Source organism: Meleagris gallopavo, chromosome 4 (genome assembly GCF_905368555.1).
Source record: "Meleagris gallopavo chromosome 4, MGAL_WU_HG_1.1, whole genome shotgun sequence".
Classification (NCBI taxonomy): domain Eukaryota; kingdom Metazoa; phylum Chordata; class Aves; order Galliformes; family Phasianidae; genus Meleagris; species Meleagris gallopavo.
In genome coordinates this window covers 12,381,883-12,404,867 of record NC_139407.1, presented here as the reverse complement: position 1 = coordinate 12,404,867, position 22,985 = coordinate 12,381,883, and the positions used below count along the sequence as shown (strand labels likewise).

At 38.3% G+C, this 22,985-nt stretch overlaps 1 protein-coding gene and 1 long non-coding RNA gene across 2 annotated transcripts in view; one reads left to right on the top strand and one right to left on the bottom strand.

The window, feature by feature from the left end:
* Positions 1-22,985, top strand: part of IQCM (IQ motif containing M) — a 274,157-nt gene that overhangs the window by 237,017 nt on the left and 14,155 nt on the right. Inside the window, exons 37-42 of the mRNA XM_085222190.1 lie at positions 2,563-2,698; positions 4,828-17,846; positions 19,610-19,666; positions 20,396-20,491; positions 20,567-20,694; positions 21,885-21,933. The gene's annotated coding sequence lies outside the window, so the exon portion shown is untranslated. The remainder of the gene's footprint in view (positions 1-2,562; positions 2,699-4,827; positions 17,847-19,609; positions 19,667-20,395; positions 20,492-20,566; positions 20,695-21,884; positions 21,934-22,985) is intronic.
* On the bottom strand, positions 799-19,356 carry LOC104910543 (uncharacterized). The gene is made up of 3 exons (XR_014882840.1): positions 18,837-19,356; positions 15,863-16,023; positions 799-2,740 (listed from the first exon to the last, which is right to left on the bottom strand). It is a non-coding gene; the product is annotated as an uncharacterized LOC104910543 (long non-coding RNA).

The following is a 22,985-nucleotide window of genomic DNA, read 5'->3' as shown; positions in this document are numbered from 1 at the left end:
AAGGCATTTTTCAGAGTTTTTGTTCATACCCACCTACTCATCTTCTTCGTGCAGGTGTTCACTGTTGAGAAGGACATGTAACTGCTTGGCTAGAAATCAAAACAAGAACTCTGCCACTGAAAGACATCCCTTTTGGATATTCTCTGTGTTGTATGCTCTACTGCAAGCAAACTAAATAATATAAAAATGTGTGTGTTAAGTTCTTCTTAATATAACAGGCTGATCTATGTCAACTATGTCTAATATTTAAGAAGGCCATGCTAATATACGCATTGAAGTCAGAGAGGAGTTCTTAACAGAAAAAGGAAAAAAAGAAAGAAAAGGCTGGCATCTTTTCTGAACAGAGGTCATAAAATAATTATAGACTTAAAATGAAACCATTCGTCTTTCAGTAGTAAATCAAAACAGATAGGTAGATATTTTCCCAGACAATTGTACAACAAGACTAATGAAGTCTGACAGGATGAGTGGTAACCACAGTTCTATGTTTGGCAGTGCTGTGTTTGAGTTTACCCAGTCAGAAGCTGAGACAGGAGCAGTTCTGAAAAGGGACAGCCAGAGTTCCAGACATATAAAACCCTGACAGATCTAAGTTTCGAAATTAAAATGGAAGGGCAAGAAATTGATTAATTTCCTTCAGCAGGCTGTGTCATATCTATACTGAAGTAATGTGCAATACAAATTTCTGATTCTTTTTTTAGCTTATATACGTAATGCCATTTACTAATAGATTATAATAGATTAATAACATATGGAAGAAAATCTTCTGGAAGAAACTTTGAAGGCCAACCTTCAGCTGTCAGCTGTTGTGCATGTTTTTCAGTCCTTAGATCTTATTGGAAAGGAAGCCTCTTCAATTTATTTCAAACTATGTCCCAAAAATAATAGCCACATCTCAGGAAGTGCCAAGCTCTTGGCTGGTGACCCTGTGCTGTTTTGTTCTCATATACATTTCATTTTGACTGACAGATAAAGAGGAAAACCAGAGTATCAGTATGTAGTTCAGAAAGGAGAAACATTCTCCCGTATGTTTGGATTTATGTGATCATAAACTACCACTTTAGTTTGTTAGCTCTGAACCAATTTTAGGTATTATTAGCAATGAGTTGAACAACCTGATGATAATGATTTCCTCATTAAGTAGTGTGTCTTAGTAGTGGTAATAATAATTATAACAACAATCATAGTAATGTGATTGTCAGAAAAATGGGTAATTTGTGGATTAATATCTTGGTAAACCTTGCTCTTTGGTGACAACTAACGGCCTTGAACTTATAATTGTACATTTGTTCTGAATCATTAACACCTGATCTCACTAGTCATGATTTTATTGACAGTATCCAAATCACAAAATCGATTTTGCTTCTATTAGGTAAAGAGTTCATTTAATTAAAGTCAGCATTTAATAAGAGGGAAACATTAACACATTATGTGGCTGTTATCTGTTTTATAATTACAGCATACCTTCATCCACACTCTTTCCTGTGGCTTAAAAAAAAAATAAATTACAACACCAGCATTGTATTGCAAGGTTTATATTTGTGCTTCACTTTGTCATTTGAATATTTGTATATATTAATAGAAAATAGCATTTGCGTGAGGAACAAGTATAGATATAAATCACAAAGAGAAAGCATCTCTATGAGCATAACAGTGTGATGAGGATTCAGCAAAGCATAGTTGTCTAATTGCTTCATTTACATAGACATAGATGTTCACAACGGAGCATCAGTTGTACTGGAAACTTCTCTGTGAATGCAGTTAGAGTTAGATGAAGGTGGGCTAAAAGTGTATTCTGGAAACAGCTATCAAATGCAAATGAGCCACAAAGCTGTTTCTATATTGTCTCATGTACCTAAAAAAAAGAGTAGCCCAACTAACTAAGAAAAGGAGAGGATGGAGTCTGAATAAAATATGCTCTACAAGATTCTCATTAGAAATAAAATATCACTGAAGATTATTAAAATTCTGTTCAGTAAAAAAGCAGCTGCAGTTCCACCTAAAGCAGACAGCAATGCCCATGTCTGGTATCAGCCGCTGGTTTCCCCACTGATTACAGCAATCTCCCCTCGTAATACTCCCTGGACTCATGCCACTCCCAGCTGCCACGTTTCTGGCCACATGCCCCTCATCCCAGCAGCAGTTTTATCTGATGCCTGGCGTGTCATGGAGTTGTCCAGTGACTGCACTTCACTGAAGAAAAACAAGGCAGGAAATTAAAAGATATAGATGGTATAGACAGTGGGGAAAAACGTATAGTAAAAGCAGTAATTTCCTAGGAAGTGCAGGAGGCCAAAAAACAGCAGTCTGGGTGTATCTCATGTAGGTTGTGACCTGCTATAGAAACTTTTAAAAATGCTTCGGTTTATACATCTATATTTTATCCAGCTTAGAAACAGTAAACTGTCATGTAGCTTCTCCTCTACACTGTTTCTAAGGAAAGAGTAAATCAGACACTACACATGACAGAATTTGCAAGACACAACATATAAGAGATTTAATATCCCTGGGAAATGATAGGCATCTAGTATTAAATCATCTGTCATTTTCCTCTCCATCTAGCCAAATGGCCTACTTCAAAACAAGGGTAATCCCACCTATTACCCATCTTCTTCTGAAGTGACCTGCACCTCTGCATGCTGCCCAGTGATGCACTTGATGGCTCACTATGATGAGAATGAGTAGAATCTCCAATACGGTAAGTTCCAAGGATGGAAAGCTCTTGCACAGTTGTCAGATCCTTAAAAAGGAAGAAGCAAAAAGTCTTGTTAATAGTTAAACTTGGCTCACTCATATCTTGCCATTATCTTTAAATCCATTGCAATGACATGGTAATTCTGCTGTGATCCAGAAAAAAAAATTGTAGTGATCAGAGATTTCAGTTAAGAAAATGGTATTTCATGTCACAGCCCACTTCCAGTTGGGTATATACATTTAATGGCCAATATCCCTACTAAGTGATGAGAGATATGGGTAGAAAAATAATAGAGACAGTTATCCTAGATACATGAGCTTCAGTAAGAGCGTTGACCAGCCAGTATGGGGCTGTTCTTGATTGTGCACCAGATAGCACTGCCTAAATTTGTTCTGGGTCTGGCTAGCTCACTACTATCTATGCAGACGACTTGCAATTTCTTTGTTCAGCTTTGGGTAGAAGGTACAGGTGCCACCATGCATTAATTGCCCACAGACTTCAAAACAAAAATTCTTCAGATGTGCTAATGTAGATTCTTAGTTCCTGCAAATGCAGCTCATCAGGGTTTTCAGCTGACAGGCAATGCTTGTTCTAATGTTTTTAATAAAACTGCAAGTGTGAAAGACACAGTATGCAAAAGGCTGTGCTAGGTCCAACATCCACCTACAATCTTCTGCTTTATCATACTGATCTTTGCCACTGTTTGTGGGAGCCAGAACCGTCCATGCATCTTGTGCCTGGTTCTATGGGTTACAAATCATCCCAGAGAACTTAAGCAAGACAGGAGCACGTGGGTACTGAATACAGCTAAATTACTTCCATACCACTGATCTATCTAATAGTATCTTGAGCAAGACCTCTGGACTTCCTTGTCTGTTGGTAGACCAGACTGCAGCATTAAATAAAAACCAAATTCCACTAGGCATCTGATCTCTTTTAAATTCCAGATTTTCAGTTCTAGGAATGGCCATCAAGAGAAAAACAAAACAAACAAACAAACAAAAAAAACACAGGATTAAATAAGGAAAGAAAGCAAGAGGCAGAGGGTTAATATACCATGTATAAATAATGCAGAAGTAAATGTTGCATAATGATGGATTAAGATTGAATAGTGGCTACCTCTAAGTAAGAATAACATAGGTGCATCTAAGAAACACATTTAATGTAGTATGTTACTTACATACTATGCCATGAATGGGATGCATACAATTATTTTTAGTAACCCTTGGCTTAATAATAGTGGTAGACAGGGATTTTGTGCATAGCATTTTACAGTGAGATATCATATAACGTAAAAGCAATATGATTCCTTCTGAATTTTGTGCAACGAGCCTTGCTCTGAGAACAGTTGGGAACACTGTTTCAGCACATAATGTTCACCGTATATTATCTACAGCCTATGAAGTCAACATGCACTTTTGCACACTTGGCATCATCTTGGCATCATCTTAGACTGACCATCGTAGAAAGTAAGTTTTTAAAGTGACAATCTTTCAGGCCTCAATAGACAACAGAGCCTTTATAGAGAGCTTTAGGCACCAGCCCCAGAACTGCAGTTAACTCAGAAAAACTGCAAGGAAAGAAAGGAAACAAAGACACACCAAGGAAATAAGCTGTGGATGTTGAATTCTACATCTGAATTGCAAACTGAGTATAGATTCCACCACATTACAACAAGAGTCAAACTGGAGCACTTTGTTTCCCCTGAAATCTTCTGTAATATTCCCCCTAAGTATGGTATAATCCTTGCCAGCTGAAAACAATTGCACACAGTTCCCTCCAATTGCAGTTGTGTCACATGTGGGAGATTAAGGGAGACATAATGTATTCTATTACCTCAAAGACTATGAGAGTTCCATTTAAAGCAAATTGAAAGGCTCTCAGTGACTTCAGTCTTGACCAGCCTGATTCCAGAGGAGTTCTTTCTCCTGCTGCTGCATCTAGTGTCTCTCACTACCGCACCTCGATTAGGGGAGAGCAAGGGTGCATTTCCCACCATTTTTTCAATCACAGGTTGGAAAGCAGCACAGCCTGTGAAATGCACCCTCTGGAAAGCACAGAAAAAATGTGACTGTTTAAAATGTATTTATCATTCCGTGTGACCTAATAATAGCTTCATGTTTGCTCTACAGGCAGCAATGGAAGGGATGCCTAAATGGCTTAGTGAGGAAACAGTTTACTGAAGAAATATCCCTGTTACTCATCATCCACAAAAAAGGGATGCAGGTTGTATTTGACCCCTATTATTTGGTCTTAACAATATGAGAAAGGTAAGTAAGAAACAAAACTTGGTCTGTCACACTGAGGTGTACTCTTTAAATACCAGTTGGCACATAACATATGTTTGAATCGTTTGATAAGTGCACCATTCCAAATAGCCTAAATCTCAATACATCCCTAGCCAAACTGTCATGACTTCCATCTGCTCTACGTGGCTGGTTTCCTTCCCCCAAGAAATGAAGAACTGAGGAAGGGAGAAGTGTATGTATACAAATCTGACCCCCAAAATGATGGTGGCATTGGGCTACACAACTCAATCTGTGATCTTGGAAGTACTTCCAGGTGCTGCTTATTAAACATACCCGAAGAGTACTCTGGCAGTAAGCCTAGATCTCACTGTATGGAAAAACTGTAATAAGCTGTTGACGATGCATATATGGAGATTGCATATACAAAATATTCTAAAACTTCTTTAACTCAGCTTCTTCCAGTGCATTGGACATCCCATGCATTTTTTCTTAATTGTTCCCTCAAAACAAATAATTGTTAAATCCATACATATTTTGCATGCATCCTCACAGGGGAGGAGTAGAACAAGCCCATACACAGCATTTTCAGGTTGAAAGGATCCAACAAGCGTCAACTAATTATGCTACTTAGAATAAAAATAAGAGAGACTCATCTACATAGCTATAGAAGAGCTAGTCTCCCCTTTCAATTGAATGGCATATAGGCAATACAGATGAGAGTCTAGAGCACTATTCATCTCATCTCAAAGCAGCCACCCTTAGTAGATGAGATGCATGTAACCAAAAAAACACTATCTTCCCCCTGTTGGCTGCAAAGACAGTTTACTCTGTCTACCTTAACCAAAGAAGAATTTAGATAATCAAACCTGACTGGGCTGAACATCAATAACATCATCGTAGCAGTTATATTCAGTTCAATTATATCCAGGAATGAAAGCATTGGTTTCAAGATTTGAAGAAGAAATAAGAAAGGAGAAAGAATTTTCCAACAGAACACTTTAGTATCTGTAAGCAATATCCTTCTCTAGTTTTCCACAAATGGACTGAATATTTGAGGTTCTTACTATGATCACTAGTTTTCTAGTTAAAGAAAAAGAAAACATTTATTTAATTCTGCAAGGTTTCTGGTTCATGTTACAAACGATAGCCCTCATCTCTTCAGACTGAAATGCTGGTAACACCAACTATTTTAACTGTCTGTAAAAGGCAGACTATAAGACAGCATATAGGGTAAATGCTAAGTTACAGCTTGAACCAGTGATGGAGCACCTGGTGGGAAGGCAGGGCCAACCTAGGGGAGCTCAGGTGCACGCAATGTACCTGAGTGAGTAGAAGGGGTGGAGCCATCATTCCAGATCTCATTTAAGGTTGGCAGTGGAGGCAGGGATGTTTTGTTGGAGATCCTTCCCTACCTGTGATCTTCCAAAAGTAAGCAAATTTTCTTCCTTTGTTTATGTTTTTATGGTTGTTGTATTTGGGCTAGTCCTTATTTGCTGCAGCCTAGGACTTCACTGCCCTACTATTATTGCTGTACTTCTTATCATGTTACAGCATTACACACCAATATGATAGTTAAAACAGATTGTCCTTATATTCTTTCAAATTATGTTGTCTCAATTATTGTATTTTGTGCTATTCAAATATCCTGCACGTTCATTTCTACAAGAAATCATATTTATTTATTAAGAAAAAAAACCTACTTAGCGAGTGATGAAGAAAAAGCTGACATACGAATTAGCCATACTTTCTTGTGGCTTGTCTCCTGGAGACATAAATGGCTGATTTGCTCATAAAAGTCACAGATGCATCTTTAATGTACTATGTTTATAGTTAAACTTTTGGTCTTTTGGTTTTTTTCTCTTTGGTTTTTTCTATTCTTCTACATAACAAATACAGTAGTCATGTTCAGCCAGAGCAGGATCAGATGGGTTTCTTTTATGTTGGTAGTGTGTAGGAAACAAGATTTCTAAGGATCATTGACGGAGTCTGTTATTTTTCACAGTTCATGTTTAAGAAATAATGTGCACTAAGAAGATAAAGTAGTCCTGTCTGCTTAGGAGCTCTGTACATGGTGTACCATGGCTTCTTTCACATTCTTTTTGATCTTTGTAACTTTATTTTAGAATGTTGTAACAAACAGAAAAGTAGATAATTGCGTATATTTGTGAGGTATAGAAGATAGATGCGTAGAGTATGAACATTAGGCTACTACTTCATCATGTTATGTTATTATGGAGAGCGCCACTCACAATCATCGAAGTGCAGAAAGCATAACAGGAGAGTGAAAATGGAGAGGGGAACAGCAACAACAACAGAAACCCTAAACCAAGAAAAGAAAAAAAAAAAAAAAAAAAAAAAACAGTCAAGAGAAAGCTAATGCTCCGTAACAATTCAGTTGCTGACACGTCAATGAAGCCTGTTTGAGCTAAGGTTGTAGTCAGTGCCACAACAAGCAGCAGTATTAGCCATCTGGGAGCCTGAGTCTTTGCAAGATGGTTGCAAGTACAAACCCACCCCCTCATCTGAGGGAAAAGGGCAGCAAAGCATCTCAGTTTCAAATCTCACCCAGTTCTGAAGACTATATCAATTTTTGTTCAGCCTTTGAATTCTAGGGCAAATATTCACAGTGAGACCTCTCCTCCCCAGGAGGATGGAAGAAAGAATGACTCATGAGTCAGGATGACGGTGCTTTGACAGTGGTAGAGGTTCTCATAGCAAAGCACAGAGCCTTTCTATGGTCCTTTGATACCATTTAGGGCAACCACCAGCTGTCTTCAATTACATCAAGAAGGCATATGAAGTTGCAATAAGTTAATCATGCTCTCTATATTGGAAGTGTGGGGAGTTGTAAGTTTTCTTGTTCTAAGCTGTTACAAAATCCCCACATAAAAATGATTAGCTGGGCTTAGCTTACTGTTCTGTGATTGTGTACATATAGCCAAATGTAGATAGATTAACAGTATGGCAAATATTTTCTGTCATAAAATATCTTTGTCCTTGCATGATAACAAGTTTTCATGGCTTTTTCTAACAAGTTACAATTGAAAAGAGAAAAAGGGTGATTCTTTTCTTTCTGTTTTTCTGAAGGTCTTATCTGTAAGCTCTGTTTTCCCTAAAGCATTGACTCATCCGTGACACTTCTCAGTATCTACCTTACCCTGAAGCAGAGCAAACCTTTATAACTTAAATATTGGAAAGTAGAAAAGAGTTACGCTGGGGATAGGAGAGGAGGCTGTATGCCAGGGCAACTATGGAAGCCTTCTATGTTGTTATGTTGGCCCACAGTGTCAGGGGGCTGATATTGGTTGTATGATAGAGGCTGAACCTTCCCACCAATATTTCATCACATGATGTTACTGTGCAACAGTTGGTAGCAGTGGGGCAGTTTGGCAAAATGACATCTGACAGAAAAGTGTGTATAGAGTGAAGGTGCGTCACTGAATTCCTCCCTGCAAAAAGAAATCACGCTCATTCACATTCACTGACGCTTGCTCTACACTGATGGAGACCAAACTGCAGAAGTGAGCAGTGTAGTTTCCATGGAAATAAATAGGAGGCATTACTTCTGGAGCAACCTATGTAGTATGTATATAGAATAATTTGAGGAAATTTCATAATAAATCTGCTCAGTTTGGGGGGGGAGGGGGAGAGGAAGAAAAGAGACAACACCTTTGTTTTCAATTCTGAGCCTGACAAGCTCCGGTTAAAACTTAAATCATACAGCACCTCATTCCTTCCTGCCCATTATCACCTTTAGCAAAGAGCCACAGTGTTAGATTATTTTTTCACTTGTTTTTGAGCAGCTGTTTTCTTCAGAGTACACCCTCGGCAAAATCTGAACATTCCAGTTGCCATTGGTTGGTATGCACAGATGTGGTCAGCTGTCCTTTTGAGTGATATGTGTAGGGAGTTATCCTCATGATAGTGAACTGGGAGGAGTAGGACGCAGCCTCTAGGTCTTAAGGGTTAGTAAGTTTAAAGGTCAATAAAAATTATTTTTAGCATCAATGGCAGCAGATGCTACTTTGACTGCAGGTAAGGTAGGAAAACTGGGAACGCAAGTGTCATTTTACATTGTGACTTTTCAAAGCAGAGCTTTTCCTTTTAAAGTCCCTTGTTTCCTATGCATGCTAATAGGTTTCTGACTTCTGCCTGTCCTGTTCTGCATAATAAATCCAGACTTCATGAGAGAGACCCAGATTCAGCCTTCAAGAATCATGTATGGAGCACCTATCACTAAATGCTGTCTGCTCAATTGGAGCAAGGTTTAAATGGTCTTGATGGAGTTAATCACAAAAAAGAATTTGTATCCATATCTGAAAGAGAACAACCTCCGAGACAGCAACATAACCACATTTTGTTACTTACTCTGACAGCAGAAATTTACAAAATGCAGATTTAAAGGTGGTAAAATACACATAGAGATCTGTTGATATATGAAAGGCACTCAGAGGAGAAAATATATTCATGCAGTACACCTAACCACTAGCAATAAAAGTCTCTCAGGAGGTGTGTGTAAATCTCCTTATTACTGGAAGTCTAAAATAAGAGGAAAGGGGGAGTGAGTTACCTTTTTTTTTTTCTTCACACCCTTTCCCAGAACACCTGGCAATGCCCATAGGGACTCAGATGAGAAGGCAGCTGGACCAGAGGGTGAGAAATCCACACGAATTTCAGTCTCAACTCTCAGTGGTCTAATGCAGCACTGTGGAAAATAACTGCTCCAAATACCAGGACAGCAGTGCATAGAAAGGTCCGAGTATTTGCTAGGAAATTTACTGGGTCCCCAGAGGGTTGATTATTGAATGTATATCTAATAATATATCCCTTATACATCATAGCCTCCCTGCACCTGCACAGCATAGTTAATATGCATGAAATTCAGTGTGCTTTAGGGGAATAGTTCTCAGTGTGCGGCAAGCTGGTTTGTATTTAAAGGTGAAACTAGTGTTAGGAAGATCACAAATTCTCTTTTGGTTTCATTTCCAGTGACTGCTTTGGTCCTCCAGTGAACAGCATGCAAGCACTGCCTTTTTCTGGTGTATTGTTGGAGATGTACTTAATATTACAATTCTTTCAATGAACATCAGCTTATCCCAAAAAGAAATTAGAAGATACTTTTTACTTTTAGTATAAAAGTGAACATCACCTGTGCACAAGAAAGATGATAAGGATTGACTAAAATATGTTTTAATGTACCCTCTAGTCAACAGAAGTACAAAACCACGGAATTGTAGTGACTCTGTCATCACTGGATTTCAGCGGAAGTGTGGCATGTTCCAGGTTAGATTCCGCCATGGTGGAAGCACAGCCCTCAGGATTCCCTGGGGTTACTCTTGAACACTTGGAAACCAGGCTCCAGCTCTTCCTGTTAGGTAAGTATTGCTTAGTATTGAGCATTTGTTCATTTCTTGCTTGCACAAGGGTCTGACTTTCTTGATTCCGGATGCCTGTCCTTTAAAATCTATATGAGCCAGTGGTTACACATGCAGTATTCTTTGATCTTATGGTATGAGCTTCCTACGCAGCAGGAAACAGATATTTTTTCATGTCGAAATCGAGCCATATCTCAGAAGGAAACAAAAATAAGCTTTTTCTTCTCTGCCCCAGTTTTCATCACAAAACCTTTGGCCCCTGTTGCTTTTGTAAGATCTTTCCTCCCTGTCTGCCACACGAACTGTGGGAAATCTTTCCCAAGCGCATTTAAGCCCTTCCCGTCAATCCATTCCAAAAGTTGCTTTAGGTTTAGTGTCCCTCAATTCAAACACTCCCTTCTGCTCCTGTGGGTTTTACCTCAGAAATATTAATATCACCTGAATTTCCTGGCCTTGAAAGGTCATCTTCAAAAGTGTAGTAACTCTTCTTGACCGTTGCTCTATGTGTTGGCAGAATGGAAAGAGAATCAAACTGCAGATGGCTTTGTACCTTATTTCCTTACTTTTAAAAGCATTTCTTTACCGTTTCAATTTCTTGAAAATAGTCAAAGAAACTTTATGATTTAGGTCACAGATGATACTAAGACATTGTATTAGTTAAAGGTGTGAAAGGGTACAATAACTGTAGGGTTCCATATGTGCTATATATTTTCAATAGTTGCATACTCCACCTATAATAAGGTTTCACTGCTTTGCTCTTCAGAGTTACAGACCTACTGCTTTGATACAGGACTGCCTTTTAGTTTGTGGATCACAAAGTCAGTCAAAGTATATGCAAACGAAGTTTTAAGGGATGAGAGTAAAAATGGATGTTGGGGGGGAGTTCAGGCTTACTTAAGAAACTTTGCAGCTTGTGGCTGAACCAAAATTTGTGCAGGCATAGCTGGAAAAATGTGCCAAGCAGGCTGTTGAAGAAGCATAAATGCTTCTGAACTTGACTTACGGGTGGTTACCTGAGGGGTCAATGATACATGATGCTATATTATTGTCATTTTAATGCTTTACTCTGTCCATTTATGCCTTTGGTCCCATTCCCAGAATGACTGAGTCACCTTTATAAACTTATGGCAAAGAAACATAGTGACTGGGAAGGGAGCAGGACAATAATGTTTGCTTGAAGTACATCGCCACCATTCCCAGAAATGCTGGAGAAAACTGTCTGATCTCTTTTATTTAGCACTGCCAGACACCCAGCAAAAAGTCCATGCACCACCCTCCAGAACATAAATTCAGAATCTCTAAAATCTCCAAGGCCCCATGTTTCAGCTGCAGAGGAGGTTTTGAATATGTGTAGGGATGAGCAAACAGCAGCATGACAGACAGCACTCATGACTCAACCTTGATAATAGGCAAACCAAATAGTCAAATAATTCACTGTAATTCAGCCTAGCAATTTAAAATATCACACACTCCTGATTCTCTGGCAAGCTACCTCATGTAGGGTATGATATATTTTTTCAGCAGTTTCAAACTGCCAAAAATGTGGTATTATTTCTCAAACAGGAAACAAATTAATGAAGGATATGAGAGGTAAATGAAAACGTGTCACAGAATGAAAACATAGTTCAGAAGCTCTTAATAAATTAAAAGTTACAAAAAGCAATTTACAGAGTGTTTTATGTATGTCACTACAATGAGGTTTTATTGGTGTGATATCATAATTTGGCTGTCTCTGGTCCCTTTCTCTTGGCAGCTCTAGCTCTAAAGACATTATGCGCTTGACATGCCAGCTCAGGGAGCTGAATGCCAGAGGTCTGCTTTATTTGGGCAGTAATCAACAGGACTTGTAGGTTTACCTAAGGACTTCTACATCAATTCTTCACGTATCGCATCTTGGGGTCTTTCTTGTTTGACTTTAGTAATTGCTTTTTTGTGCAAAGAGACTGACTAAATTCATCAGGATTCACTGTTGAAATTGCATGGTTTTCAGTTGCTTTCCAAATTTCCCACAAAATTATCTGTGTTTACAAATGTATCCGGATTTTACTTTGAACTTGATTCCTTCCTCCTGCCCTTAAAGATAAATGAATTCCTAAACATGTTTGTACTTGCAAATTCATAGATTTATACACTTCATGCCACTTTAATCCCTATTAAACTAATCTGAAGTCATGTCAGGCCAACTATCCACAGTAAAATGGATTAGACAAGCCAGTTGATCAGAGATAGAAATGATTCTGGTTTCTTTTTCTGTCTAGCCTCTGTGCATTTAGAGCACTATTTTCATACAAACAATTTTGTTCTCTTTAATTCCTTTCTGATTAAGCTAATTCAAAAATAACATTTGTTCTTAGAGAATCATTAGTGTGAAGCAGAGCAGACAATGCTTTTAATTAGGTCTTTTTGTACCTCCTCTATCCATTTAGTAATAAAATTACTTCTGTATTAATTGATTAGCTATTTTAATTTACACAGCAATAAGTGCTTAGATGCAGTGGTCACGAAAAAACAGCTTTGTTAAATAATTTTCTAAGTATAGGTGATATTTGTTTCCTGGAGAAGTGAAAGATGTTTTGTTTAAAAGCTTTGTGATGCATGTGCTGTAGCTTCTGACAGTTCTTCTCAGCAGAATGTAATAGACCTCTCACTGAATTTTAAGGAACTTAGTATGTACTAGTTCAGCTTTATTTTTATTTCTAACAGAGACTCTTGTATAGCTAAAGAAGTATGTATGTTCAAATTATGTAAAAGACCTCTTTGTACAAAGGGAGTCTTAGGCTGGGAAAGAATGCTTATCTACTGAATTGTAAGAGGAGTACTGCATTTTTTATTGTATTTTTAATTCTTTTAATATTTGAAACAAAGAAACAAAGTAACGTACTTCAGCTTACGAAAGGGAATAGTCATTAAAAATTGTTGTTGGGAACCAATTCTTCACACATCTTTTGAAGTGGAACAAATTGCTGTTTATAATAATGGATTAACATAATTAGATCACACACAATCTCTGTTCAATTGGCCACATTAACAGAAATATATGATAAGAATATTTCTATAGTTCTGCTTTCCACATTTTCTTTTGAGAACAGTGGCTTGACTTCTCAGCTACTCTAAATTCTTCATACTGAAGGATGGAAATGCAATGAGGCTGTATAATTACTTAATTATAAATTACCTCACTCAAATGACCTTATACCGATTGGTTGTCTTCACAAAATGTCTGTGCAAATATTAATCATAACTGCTTCCTCTGCCTTTCTTCCACAGAAGGAAATTTCCTGGCCACATCAACACATGCATATCACATTGCAGCATGGCAGCTGGCTGACCCAGTCCTACCTACCCTCACCCATCCTACCCATTCTCAAACACTTGCTCCCTACTTAAGAATGAGAATTTCACTGTCATCCCACTCCCTCCATAATGTCATACCATGGTTGGAACAACAGCAGACAATACTTTATCATTCTCCTTATCTGTTGAAAGGTTTTGCGCATGGTATGGATGTGCATAAAATTCTCTGATCCTTATATATGTCAGTAAGAGTGGAAAAGGAAAGAATTCAAGAGGCTTTTTCTACAATTGTTGGTATGCTCTTCAATGCACTTTTTTCAGGCCATGACTCAGATAAAGAAGGGAACAGCTAAATGAAAGGGAAAATGAAAATGAGCTCTCCTAATAGAGGTTTAAAGCAAAGGGTCTGATATCCAGGAAAGACCAATTTTGAGCTCAGAGCTGCAGCTCATACTAAGGAGGTTTGCTGCACTTGCTCATTCCTGTTTAAATCAGCTGTCTTTTCTGAATCTTACAGCAACACAATGGTAGAAACAGCTAAGAAAAAGCAAGGATTAGTAAAATGGTTTCTAGTGGTATTCTTCATTTTGCTCTAAAGCATGGGGGAAGGGGGAAATAGTTAGTGTTCAGAGGTAAGAATGATATTTACTATCATACAACTGTTTTCTCTCCCTTACCTATGGGTGAAGCTTCAATCATTTAGAAACCTCTAAATGCAAATATGTTTCTAGTTGAATTTATTCAGTGTATGTGTTTATCAGGAAAAAAACAGAAGAAAATCTCCTTTACCCCATATTAAAAAAAATATATCTTTGAGTACAGAGGCAATTATTTTTGTGTTCCAGCACTTTGCCACAGAAAAAAATCATCAGATTGATGCATTCTGCTGATTGAATGAGGACCAAATCCTTTGGGGAGAAAAAGGGAAAACAAAACATGTAATCATGTGGTCAGATACTGCATATTTGGGGTGTTCTGCAGTACTAGAATATTTGACTTTTTTGTAAGGATTTATCAGTCTCTTAAGATAGTTTTTACATGCTGTATTTATAACTCTGGCTTGTGCATCTTCTTTGTTTTCCCCTACCTTTTGTCTGTCTTAGCTGTTGCTTTACACCTAGCTAAAGACTGAAAGCTCTTAGGGTATGAAAATTATCTTCCCGTAAGTATGGAAAGCAACTAACATTTGACAATATCATAACAATAACCTGAGTTACCATTTTAAGTTGCAAAAGGTCACTGCTTAAAGAGACAGGAGACAAAAGAATGTACATTGTTAAGGAAAACTATTTTGGTGTTAAACATCTCAGCATTTATAGGGGTGCAAAACATTTCTCCTTGGATATCTTAAAAAACTGTTTGGATGTGGTGCTCGGGGACATGATTTTGATGTCGGTTGTTAGAGTATGGCTAAGTTGTGATTGGAGTTGATGTTCTTCAAGGTTGTTTCTGACCTGAGCAGTTCTATGATTTCAAGAAGCTGATCTTATAGCTGAGTAATGGCTAGCTATTTTACAGATTTTTCTGTATTTGACAAGAGAAAATGCAGGAAAAAAAGTTCCTTCCACTTCACGGGGTATTGCTGGTGTAACTTGTCCTACAGGAGTAGGCATGGTGACAGAAAGAGACTCTCAAAGGGAAGAATCTGATCCAACTTTTCTGGAGTATGTAAGTATTTGAAATCTACTGCATCTGAAAATACTGTTAGGCATGCATCAAGCAATAAAACATCTGACAAAAGCATTATAATTACTGTAAAGGTGAGCTTCCTACTGAGCTTTCATCAAAGTTTTAACCCAAACAATGATAATCAACAGAGATGGTGACAAATGGAAAGGAAGTGAGGAAGAATAGTGACATTTGGTGCTGAACCATATGTGCGTGGTTTGAAAGACATGACTGAATTGTTTTTGGTGCTCTATTATTCTGACATTTAGAATGAGGCAAGTTTCCATTTCCATTAATGTACTGCCAACTCAAAGGGGAACTGTCGCAAATTTGAGACTAAAGAAAGCTGTTCCTCAAACTTCTCTTGAGCATAATCAATGCCCTTGCTAAGCAACAGTGTAGTATCACGATGTATAATCTAAATAATTCTTACAGTTTCTGCTTCTTGAATGTAAGAATGTGTTTTATACCCCATTATGATATGGCATCACTTTGATAAAAGATCATGGATTTATCTATGAATGAAGAGCAACTAGTGCAAAGGATCTCTGTTCATCAAGATTTTTTTTTTAAATACTAACCTTACAATTAAAGCCACTGAGAGAGTGACCCAGGTAGAGGACATTCAGAGGTAAGAACCTGGAAGCTTGACATCTTCTCAAGTGCTAACAAAACCCCAAAATTGTTTGATGGAATAGTGGGATGACCAACTTCATATATCCCATTTAAAGTCCCTGGATATCTGTAAAGGAAAAACAAAACAAAAAAAAAGGAGAAAGAGAAGAGATAGAAGGAGGAAGCAGAAGGTAGCATAAGGTGATTTGGTAATCAGGATCCTGCAAGGAAGTGCTAGACTCCGTCCTTCTCTGAAACAGCTTCTGGATGCTGAAATCTCTATTAACTGTTCAGCTTTACAAGCGACTTGAATTTAAGGGATTCTCCTCACATTGTGCAACAATAGTTGAGCAGTTCTGGGGATGACACTCAGTGATAAAAACTGAAGGGATGATTATTAAAAACGTAAGTCATCAGTGTGTGCTTTCTTTACTAATTAACGTTTTCCCCCATGTGACTGCTTCTCTCTGAAGGTTTGGTCATTGGCTCAACTTAATTCTCCCAACAAGCAGTGATTGTTCTTCAGTAACAGAAGAAATCGGCCATACTAGCTGCCTTACTGACCGTATGATTTTGTTCTTTGTGTGTGTACGTGGCTGGCAATAGTTTAAGACAACTTCCAGGTAATAAACTCCATTTTATTTACTTAATTCCTTTTCCGTAGCAGACTTGGAGCCCTACTTCCACATCTCAACCTTGCTCAGTGGAAGAACTAACTCGCATAGTCTTCAGAATAGTTCTGCGCTCCAAATCACAGCTCTGAGCTGATCCTGCTCTCCAGCTCCTCCTGAAGCTCATTCTTGGAGCGCTATAAAGACAGCTGGAAGTTCGTTTCCTTGCATGATTCACAAAATCCTTTGAGATCAATGCAGGACTTTGATGCCACTCGGCACTTTTTTTCTTTTTAGTTTGGAGCAAAATCCTCATCCTTCATCAATGTGACTTTTGCATCCCTTTTTGTGGTATTTGTCCCTTCTGCTAGCAGAACACATTGAGAAAATATGTACATGTCAGTGTACTACAGATATACCTTGACTTCACAGAAATGAATTTATTGCTAGAAAAGTTGGAAAGAATGGCAGTCATGGCATCAGAATCCCCTCATGGAGAAAATGACACAAAGATTAAATATCCTGTAATAATGAAGCGTACACTCTTTTGAAACATCCTTCCATTTCATCTCAAAAATTGGACCTTTGGTGAAAATGCAAGCCATGAAGTGAATCGAGCTGAAGAATAACTAGCAGAAATATCAAGGGGGAGAGGCACAATTTCAGTATAAATCAGAATTTACCTTGGAAAGGATGCAAGCACTATCCCTAGAAGTAGTGCAGATTTGTGAACTGAACATTGAATTCACCTCCCTTTAAACTCTAGGTGAATTGGTAATATGAGTAACACAATGTCATGTGAGATGGGGAAGTAAATGAAATCTGGAAAGCAGCCAAGTGGAAAAAAGTAACAACAAGAAAATTAGAAAATCTATGGCTCTGTCTGCAATAGCTGTGGACAAAAATACTGCGTTGGATAGTTACACCTCCAAAGGAAAAGGCTTGAATTCCTATTTGAAGTAAATGTAAAAAAAAAAAAAAAAAAAAAAAAAAAAAAAAAAACTATGAACTGGTGCAGTTTGTTGTAATTGCCTTTCTGCACTGCATTTCACTTTTGTGCCTTTTGGTCCACAGACACCACCCACTGAACTTTTGCCTTTGAAGTACTCCAGCTTCAGTGTGTGATGAGTGACTTCTTGGTTCTGTCTCTTTGCTACAGACAGCTTCAGAAATATCCAAGATGTGCATTACTACTTTTTTTTTTTTTTTTTTTGTTACAGCATCTTATGTTCAAAGCAACTGGCTTGGTGGGAAGGAGGGATGGACAGCTTGGGTTAGCCAGGCAAGTACTGGACAAAGAGTAAATAAGATGGGTTGAGAAGGCTCAGCAACAGCACAGGTAATATATGTTCAATCCATTTTGCACTATGGTGAGAATTATTACCCTGCAGATGTTTGCTATCCTGGATTTACTTTATGCGTTTTTTTCACGTATTTGAGCACATGAAGCACAGGAGAGTTGTACAAGATTACAGTTTATCGCAGCTCACAGCACAAAATTTGACTCTGACTCTCTGTAAAGTTTTATCAGCACTGTAAGAGTAGACACAGTTTTCTGTATAAGGTCACAGTACTGCATATCCAGTATTTCCATTATTAGTCTCCCTGTAACAGACTTCTCTTGTATCTGAATGGCAGTTATCGTTATATTCAGTCCCTTTCTAGCAAGAACATGATGTTGTTGAACTCAGAGATATAAGATCAGAAACTCCTTCAAAAAACAAAAACCTGTGATTTTATTGCCATCATTCTTAGTTGCTAGAAGTTTCTTTATCAGATTCTAGTGGCTATATATTGTTTTAAAGAAAGACTTTTCTACCTGGGTTATCATCTGAGATAGTTTGCAGACCATGCTAACTTCAGTGTAGTTTGAGTGAATTCATGGCACTGAATATTCATACAGCGTATGATACAGACACTGAACCCAATTTAGTAAATGAATACTTGTAATTTCACCAAAGCCCCTCTGAGAGATTATTATGCAGATTTATGAAGGAATATTGCTGAAGCAATTCTTGGCTGTGTTTTCAGTCACAGAGGACTTAAAGTATGTAAACCTAAAATAATTTCAGACTTATTTACTGTCACTACTGTCATCTTCTGAACTTTCCTGACATCATTTTTCTTACTGTTCTGTATCCAGCACCCCTTCCCTGTCCTTGCCCTTGAGCAAAGAGCCAGCATCACAACACCTACAAGTGTTGCCAAACTACTCGCAACAATATCCTTGCTGCCATAATGCCAGCAATCTGTTCTAATCCTGCTACTGCAAAATTGCATTACAGGCAGGGGAAGGTATGGACACAGGCCTGTGGGTAATATCACTCACCTGGAAATGCTGAGACTGACACACATCCAGATTTGAGCAAACTGTCACACCTCCTCTCTGTGATGAAGATTACCTCGCTGTTTTGGGAGCATCAGCCTCCTAAAAGAAGGAATTTTAAGGCAGAGGGACAATGGAGATAACTGACAGTATATTGCTGTCATTTAAAATTTGTCATATGTGCTCTGTGTTGCTTGCTGCATAAGTAATTTTACAGGCATTATCTTTTAAAAAGTGTGACACACCCCCATATTGTTGTAGCAGTCTCCTGTGTTTGCTGCATTGCCTTCAAGTTCATCCCTCTGGATGTCTGAAAGAAAACTCGTTGATAATTGCTAAATGTCTCTTAAAATAACTGCCTATTCTCTGACTTTGCTAACAGTAATAATAAGTTAAAAAAAAAAAAAAAATCACTATCCCTCACTCCACTCGATTTTTTTTTTTTTTTTTTTACCTCTTCTGCCCTGCTCATTAAGGAAATTAGTCACCACTGGCCATCCCTGCTTGAAAATGGGCACAAGACCAGAACCTGAATCCTAATTCATACTGTGCCATTAATTCTTCAGCAACAAGAGTCCTACCTTGTGTCAGATGAAATAAAACATGGGCAGTCTTTTGGATGTGTCCCACAGGCTTCTGAAGGCCACAGCAATAGTTAAATTTTAGCATACTGTAAATACCAAGGTTCTTCTTGGTTACATTTCTTGGTGTACAATGTTGCAACATATGCTACATGGAAGTGAATCTTAAAGGCCAACTTCTGCTCTTGGATTCAGATCTCCTTGACTTCAGTGAGAGTGCAGAGCAAGGGAGCCTGCTGACACCTGCAAGCAGTAAGTAACCATGGCAAAGTCTCCACGGGGGAGCTGCGGGAGAGATCAGCAGACATTTCCTGAAGGTCTCCTCTGCTTCATGTAAACCGTCACACTGCAGCTTGTTTTAACCATGCTTTGCATGGTGAGCATGCACATGTACATCTTGAACTCCTTTTACCAACTTCTGTTCAATATAAAGGGGCAACTGAAGCCTATGGTCAGAAAGCTAGTCATCTGCAAGTCAGGGAGGCATAGCAATAGAAGAGATGGAGATAGACCACGATAGGGAAAAGAAAAAAAAAAAGTTGGTAGAAAACAGCTCTTTCTTCTTTTCTTCTCCTTCTTTCCTTCTTTTTTCCCTTACTCCCCCCTTCCTCTTCTCTCCTCTCTTCCTTTTCTTTCTTTCTGAACAATATTTTATCTTCTTTTTCCAAAGGCATTTATGTTTCCCCTTTCCCCTTTCCCCCTTTTTTCCCCTGGATTCCTTTTCTGTCTGCATACTCTGATCCTCCATCTTGTTGTCCCTTGTTACTTTGCTCTTGATTGACTGTCAAGTTAGAGATGGGAAAAGGGAACTATCTTCGCAAATGTCAAAGAGTAGCTGCAAAGAGACACATATTTGCACAGTTTATGGGAAACGTTTTCAACTCAACACAGATAGAATCCAAGACACTGAGGTACAGAAAAGTAATTAAAGAAATCTTTCTCCTTTCCATTCTGCAATCACTGAACTATCACTTGCTCAAGTACAGCACAAGGAGATGACTGAAACTTAAGGATGGGTCCAACCGCTTGGCTCTGTGTGAGTGCAAATAATGAAAGCCAAGTTGCATATTTTGGAAGGTGAGTCATGGCTGTAATTGACTTGACTAGACCAATAAATTGCACATGGTCTAAGGAAGCTTTTCTCATTGTTAGGAAATTCCCCTTTACTTGTGGCACCCCTTCAGTCGGACCACAAAGAATTGCAATGATAGGAGGGTTTGAGAGGAGCTGGATGTGTATCATCTTTCAGACTGAATCAATCAAAATACCATGAACTGCAGGTAAGAAATACTATGGTTAGTATTTCAGTGCCAGGAAGTGACGATATTGTTCCACAGATCATTACCCCACTCTTCTCCCAAGAGCCCTTTTTGACACCCATCTCAGATAAAAAAATACAAGGCTTGCAACATCCTAAGGTAGAACTGTTTGTGCCTGACTTGCAACCAACTTGGCTTGAGGATCATTATTTTTGGGTGCCGGTAAGGAGAAGGTAGTTGTTCCTTCAGGTAGTCTGTTGCCAGGACTCCTCCAAGTCTGTAGGGACCAGGCACAGTTTTGCAGCATTTGGAAAGCCAGCATGGTAGGCAGCAACTGTGAAGGCAGAGATTTTCCAGTATATCTTCTCTGCCTTTATGATGCAGCACTTTCATAAAGAGCAATTATACTTTAAAAATATTAATAGTCAAGAGTAGCAAAGACAAGATTGCGTATTATCCTTATATTTACAATAATGTCATGCTCTAGGGATGCTGGTCTTTTCTCAGTACAGCCTGCTTCTTGCTGCTTTTGGATGCATTTGTCCATTTGTTCTCTTCTAGGAATGTACAAGAGTAGGTATCATCCACTGGCTAGAATTTTGGGGAGATACTCATTCTTATAGAACATGATTCCTGGCTAACATCAGAAAGTTGTTTTAGAGTAGCAACAGTCCATGCAGCCATAAGTTTGTATCCATCTGTCATATTCCAGCGAGTCACTGGCTTCACTGAATGTATTTCTGTATTTCTGTCCTGGGACATCTCTGAACAAGATGAAAGCCCTAGAGATTGCTGTGAATAGCCAGCCTGGTATGCCATACGTGCTTCCCAGCTTATACTCAGAGCACAGGGTGTAGTGTGAGTACAGACCACACTAACTTCAAGGAAGACTGGTATACTCCATCTCTGGTGATTCAGTAAGGAATAAAGTGGAAAAAAATGTTATGTTCTGAAAGTGAAAGGTGCATTTTTGCTTGAGTATATGCACAATAGGAAGCAGTGAAGGAGGAAATTCGAGATACAGTACAATAAGCACAGAACAGCTGTGCCCCCAGCAATTTACTCAGCCCTCTGTAGCAAACCCCTTCAAGCTGTCACACATAGGAAGTACCAAAATTAGAGCAAAAGAAAATGTAGGAGCATCCAGCATCTACTTTCTTTCTGACATTTGTTTCTGTGCAGTGATCATTTTATGATCTCCTTAATTTCAGAGTTCATTTATCCAGCAAAGTAGAACAAATCACTTGCTCTTCAGTCAAGGTCAGTCTTTTTACTTTGTAAATAAAGCTCTACTCTGTTGTCTGACATTAAGTATTCCATCAGATACTTGAACTGCGTATTCTTTCAGTAAGACAAACCCCAGAATATTAGCTGTAGTTTTAATTTGAAGTACATATTCTGTAATGAGGACAGGAGCACTTTTGTGCCTAACAAGTAGATACTTTAAAAAAAGAAGAGAAGAAAAAAAGCATTCTCTGTGAATTAAAAACCTGGTCCAAGGCATCAAACATACAAAAAATGTTACTATAAATTTCTTGGCAGAATCTGTAATATAAATTTAATTTTCCTTTTGTCCTAATGACAAAAAATGATTGTGTACAAGAATACTTGTAAATACAGAAGTCAGAATCTTGTTTGGGTCATAGAATACCCACTGAAATCTGCTCTTATTGCTATCCAAGGTTCTTCAGAAACCTTTTCCTTCTGTTTGTACAAACTGTTTCTTGCACAAATAGTATGCTTCCTAGTGGAAACTCATAAGGCTCTAGAGTGTGCAGGCTTAATGCTTGCTCCTATCTATGAAATCTTGAATATAAAAAAATCAGTTGCTCAAGAATTTATGAAAAGTGGGAGAAGTGATGCAAGTACAGCTGCAGGAAATTCATTTTATAATTTGAATGGCTGCTCAAGGAGATTTTTTAATAATAACCACCTAGTTTTCATGGGGACATTTTCATCATTTTCATCCCTCATTCTATATTTCTGAACATCCATTTGATACTCTGTTAGAAGTACTTGCTATATCATTTAAATGAAGCAGAACCATTCATTTTCCTTATTTCCACCTCAAGATTTGCCTATTTTGATTCTGAAAAGCTCATACACTTCTGCTAGTCGATCTTTTCAAAGTGTTGTGTGAAGATGTTCAGTAAATCCCAAATACGCCTTACTACTCCGCTAACACCATCCATCATCGTTTTCCCTCTGATATAAATCTTCTCTTGTCTCTGTTTGCACTTGGTACCAGAAGGAGCTTCGAGAAGGTGACCCGCATGACTCCTATCTTAACTTATCTGCTGTAGTCCCAGAAG